The sequence below is a fragment of the Pinus tabuliformis genome, chromosome 2_1, assembly GCF_031772625.1.
Source record: "Pinus tabuliformis cultivar Carrire ecotype Pingquan chromosome 2_1, CPIR1, whole genome shotgun sequence".
NCBI lineage: Eukaryota > Viridiplantae > Streptophyta > Pinopsida > Pinales > Pinaceae > Pinus > Pinus tabuliformis.
Genome location: NC_142299.1, coordinates 975,638,735 through 975,644,683, shown reverse-complemented (window position 1 = coordinate 975,644,683; position 5,949 = coordinate 975,638,735). Strand labels below are relative to the sequence as shown.

Below are 5,949 nucleotides of genomic sequence, written 5' to 3'. Positions count from 1 at the left end.
TCAAGCTTGACAAAAATAAAGAGGTACTGGTTAGAAATGACTGGGGAAAAATTGGGAAGAACCTCAAAGCTTAATGGTAGCAAGTTGCTCTTGAACATGACACTTTTGCCTCCGTAAATATCGGGTTGGGTTATTATCATTCACCGGTCCCTTCACCATGGTCTCGCCATACCATCCATACATGGGGTAATGCTACCGATCCATCACATCAGTGTCGTTATATGTTCAAGAGATGTCATTCAGAAAGTGTCAACCGGGTCCCATCCACTACCATACATCATCTTTCATCCTTCCATGACCGCCACCCTGAATCATATTTCACAAATCGTTTTCACCATCATCACTAGCTCCGTTCCGTGTCACTGATGTGGGATTCATTAAGGCCCTCCTTTGATGGATCACTTCTTGTCGACATCAGCTCACTATCCAAGAAGTTGATCTAGGAACACCCCCCTCAGTACTTTGAAGCTTGCATGCCTCAATGGCAAGTTTCTCACTTCCGGTGATAGGTATACATTAATGACCTTCGACCGGGAGACTTTGTGTGGTGTTCGACGTCAGATCCTATATTCACGCCACGTGAATTGTGCCGCAGTACCTTGAGGGTCATCATCATTATCGGTGGTTCCTCTCGCGCTTGTTAACAGTTTACATTATTGACTGGTAATCAAGCGATGTCTTTCCATGTTCGACTTCAAGAAATTCTCACATGGATCGGCTTGTACTAGAGTGAAGGTTGGACAAGTTTGAAGACCCCGGATCTAGTTTCATCCATCCGGGCTGCGATATATATTCAGGAGATAAAAACATAGACATGTGCAGCAGATGATCATCCTACTAAAAGGATGATAATTAAAAGCAGAGAATTATCAGTCTATTATCAGACGATCGTCTGTTTATGTACAGCAAATGTATTTATAAAGCTGAGCATGGCAAATGCCCACATCAGCTAGATCATGAAAAGATAATGTATTGTATTGTATTTTGTTACAGGTCACCTCCCGACGATTGAATGAACTTCGGATCCTCCTAATAAAGCATTTCACCCGATAAACGACCTCATACTTTAGGGGGCAATTGTTATAGACATTTTTGTGCCTTACAGCATGGAGCATGAAATGTCAATAATCTGAGGGATCCAAAGTCCCTAAACATGTTGTTCCTACCCCTAGAGGAACAAGGTCAGCAAACCACAGCACTACAGATCAGTTCTCCACTGAAAAACACTCAAAAACAGGTCAATTTTGGATCAAAGCAGCTGCTCCACTAAGCATCTGCGCTGAATGTCAAAAGCTCTATGGTGTACCTGCGCTGCATAGCAAGTGCAACAAAGGCTACCTGCGCTGGGCGTACTTTGACATGTGGAGGAATCTTTTCTCAATGTGCCAGTGCCCAGGAAGCTTCCAAAATGACACTTGGATCAGAAGATTCGCCTAATGATGAGTAAAGAGGTTCTAAAACTCCAAGTGGAAGGTAGAAACTCCGAGTGGACTCAAGGACTGAAGAACAACTGGAGTTGAAGAGGACAACAAGTCACACATCAAGCTGACTTATCTTCACTCCAAAACTCTATATAAGGATCTCATCCCATGGGATCTGGAGGCGGGAATTTGGTGCAAAGAATTGCTGTTGGTTTACAGTTGTGAGTATTGGGTGATTGCTTAAGGGAGGTGAAGAGGAGATTTCTTTCCGTCGGGAAGGTGATGCTGGATTGGACCTCTCACGGTTGTATCACCGCCTGAACCTTACTTCCTTATATTAATAAAGCATTTGAGGTTCTTCTATTCGCATGTGTTTCAATGGTGTATTGTCTTACTTGCGTATTTGATTTATGCTAATCCTTGAGTCAATTATGAATGCATGCTTCTCGTAGTTTCCTTTTCTTGTCTTATTCGTAGGATCTCGTGTAGCTGGGCCCGTGAGAAGACTTGGAGCTGGGAGCGAGCGACAAATAGAGGAGATTGGATCGACCATTTGCGCAAGACATCGGTAAGTGGATCTCTTCCTTTCATCTCTTGCATGTCATAAAGAAGTAACTTTAGATAGCTTTGCTTCAGCTGTTGCTAAGGAACTATCACCCTTAGAGTGGGATAGGGTCATTCCGTGTTGGATACTTTTCCCCACAACAACCCTATGGTCGTATGTTGCTCCAATAGAACTGCAAGCCGCCCCGAAAAGGTCTCTCGATGACTCCAAGTCGTTCAGGAAAATCACAAATTTGATCTTTCCTCGGGGCTCTGTCCTGTACATCATCTCAGTTCGATGGAGTCTCCTTGATCATCGACTTACCATATCCCAGATAAGGAAGTATTTGATGTCTATCTGCTGGAACATTGTCAAATACGGGATTCCTCAATAATCGAATCCCATCTCTAGTTGTCACAGAGAATCACAGTGGTATTCATCATGTGTACAAATAGTTCACCGAAGAGCTTCAGCAACCAGACTGCTTCACAGAAGGCCATACTATCAGCAATGTATTCTGCCTTGGTGGTGCTCAGAGTCACCGACTTCTACTTCCTACTCATCCAGGATATCGAGGCAGATTCCAAGGAGAAACAACACTGAGAAGTGCTCTAGTGATCCTCCATACTGCTTGCCCACTCATCATTCCAATAATCATGTGGTTTCATATTTCTGGCAGTGTATCTCAATTCATGAGAGATTGTGCCCTGACGATATCTTAGAAGATTCTTGGCACCAATCTAGTGAGGCTCAACCAAATATGAGCTCACCATTCTAACTGCAACACAGATGTCTGGACGAAGGTTCTCCAAGAACATCAACACGAATGAGTTTATGAAACTCACAGGCATTTCCCAAATCTGATCTGACATCATTACCATATAACTTCTGAAATTTAAGATCCTCGAGGCAGTCACAAGCTTGCAACTTATGTTCCCACATTTAGAATCCAACTCCCTCTGTTTCCTATAAATGAGAGGGTTTGCACCTGTCGGACATAGGTGCCAGTACGAGAGGTTTATCATCCACAACCTTCGAGTAATGGTTTGGATCGGTTTCACTCCTAGTGAATCGCAGCTGCATTAGACAGCTATCAATCCTCTCATACTATGCCCGAGGTGTTTTTCTTCAAGCCATAGAGGGCTTTCTTCCACCTGTATACATGAGATTCCTTGATCATGATTCTCAAACTCCTCGGGTTGTTCCAAACTTGTGAACCTGCTGTATGAAGGGAATGGTCCCCTTATAATATTTTCCTTCGGCACATTTCAGACATGTACCTTCATGCTTCCTTTTGAGTTCAGGCATCCTAGTCACCATGAGACTCATAGACCTCTGGTGCTGAGTTAATGACATGGTCCCCAGTGGACTTCCTGCGACTTGATACAACCCTGAAATCAAAAACATCTTTAAAAGATCTATTTTCAAACACGTACCTTTCCATCGATAAGTGCCACCCTGTAACCTTTGACAGGACATCAGGTTCTTCTTGCGATCAGGTACATAAAAGAGATTCAGGGGTTCTTTTCTTTCGTGGAAGAGTCGACCATTTCTTTAATGACCTGCATTACCAGTCATTCTTTTGATCATTGAAGATGTCCTAGGAATGATTGTTATCTTCATCAAGAGATGTGCCTCTGCCATTCAGACACTCCTTTACATAACGGCCGAACTTATTTCAACAAGGCATCCGCCTTTCCATCCACCCTTAGATCCGAACTTCCTAATGAAGTGGTCTTAAGATGGACCATCAGAATCTTTCGCTGCGCCATCCTGATAACATTCTCTGCTTTGACTTCACCCTAGGTGAATTATGAGGAACCCATTGATCCTTCTGTCTTGTCCCAACTGTCTTCGGTGATTTCTCTTTCACTCTTGCTTGGGCATTGTCTTCACCTCAACTCTGATACCATGTTAATTTTTGGTATGTTCTATGCTAGAGCAATTTATTTAAATTTTCACAGTTAGCAATCACATCAGCATTATGATAAACTGCAAATAGAACATAAATATAAAATGCAGAAGACAAGCCAAGACAAGAGGACACAAGATGTGGCGCAAGCCAGGGATAAACCCCACAATGTGTGGGGAAACCCTTGATCAATTCTTCTTTTAGTTCTTCAAAGTTCAGCAGAGAAAGCGAGAGAGATAGTACATTTACAATAGAAGTCAACACTTTGACTTTTGATATCTGCAGAGATTAGTTGAAGACATATTGCTTCAACTGATTCTCTAAGGTGACTCCTTCACCTATCATAGTACTGCATCTCATCCATTTGCCGCACCTTACTGTGTAGTATCAAGCTGCCTCATCACCATGTTGGACCTAGGTGATTGAGCTACTCTCATCTTCATGCTACTCATCTTGCTGCATCTTCCATGGTCTCATTCATCATCAAGCTGCCCATGCTTATGATTACATTCACCATGATGTTGCCCATGCTCCATGTATAATTGTGCTGCCCATGCACATGATCTCATAAATCATGCTACCCATATATATCATGCTGCTCATGATCTCATCTCTATGATGCATTATGCTTGATCTACATCATGATGCTGCCCATGCCATATATGTTTTCTGCCATATTATACATACTGTGTCTTCCATTCCATGTCATGCCATGACATGTCAATGAATATGCTGACACAATTCCACTGAAGATTGTATACAGTCATACTGTTGACTACTATATTAGCATTACTGCCCATCAAGTATGCACTGTGATAGATGACAACGTATAGTAATAGCTGTGCGTATATAGTTTATTGTTGTGTGTATAGAGCATTGCCAATGAAGTAGATGTTTCCATACCTGACTGCATTTCCCGTATAGACTGTGTTATATCATTACAGAGTGCTGTGCGTATATGGTCATGACATTCTTCATAACACATATATATGTAGCTGTGCGTTTGCTCCATGACTGCGTGCAGAGTTCCTTTGACTATGTATCAATATCTCTTTGCGCATAAAGGTCTTTATGACTGCGTATTTATGCCTTGCATATTAAAGTCTACAAGATAGTGATTGAGTGCGTATAAACTGTGGGTTTTTTCATATCACAATGGCTCCTCTTCCAATCTCAGAACCATATGGTTGCTTCTGGACAGCATACCCTTGACTGCGTTAATAAATTGATTGCTAGCTCAACGTATAGGGTTTCTATTGACAGTGTAATTGTCTTCAGCATGAACAGCGTGCAGGTTGTTTCTGGACAACGTTCCCTTGACTACGTTACTAACTTCATTGTCGGCTCAGCATACAACGTTTATAAAACTGTCCAGTGTATATGTTACTGTCCAACATTTATAAAAACGTCCAGCGTATATGTAATGCCCAGTGTATCCACATGCAACTCCTTAGGAAGGTAATCGTGCTTCATGGACAGATCCATTGCACGCTTGATGCGCTGATTGTGAGCATCCACGACCTCCGGGGGCAAACGATCAAGTGCCTCTTCAACGTCCAAGCTATCAGCTTGATCGTAGAGATCCTCGTACCGAAGACCATATTTTCTAAGGCGGTTTCCCACGACAGTGCACTGTGTAATGGCCACCCAATCTAAGGCCTTCTTCCCTACATTGTAGAGAGCTCCCTTAATCATTTGTGATGCCATGCTCCTTCTGATTCAAATTGCTTCTCTCTTCTTCGTCCTGCCTAGGGTTTCGAGGGTTCCAAAGAAATAAACGACGTCTGTCCTCGGCTTCCTATTTCTGTATATTTTATATTATATGACTATGAGGTATGCCTTCTTTGACTGCAGCTAGGGTAAGGCTAGATCAGCCTTTAGAGAAACGTATTCTCCTTTAGATCTCTCTGTCCACAAAACCCAAACACGTGGAGAGATCACAAGAGATGTGTGCAAATGATATCAAATCCTCATCTATTTATACTAAAACAAGGAAGATGAATAGACACGTCGGTTGGACTTCTAGAGCCTACATAAGAGTTGGTCGGCTTGATAATAATCACATAAACAAA

The 5,949-nt window shown here is 42.4% G+C and overlaps 1 pseudogene; it reads right to left on the bottom strand.

The window, feature by feature from the left end:
* Positions 1-5,260: 5,260 nt before the first annotated feature.
* On the bottom strand, positions 5,261-5,650 carry LOC149203892 (cytochrome b-c1 complex subunit 7-1, mitochondrial pseudogene; annotated as a pseudogene).
* Positions 5,651-5,949: the final 299 nt, after the last annotated feature.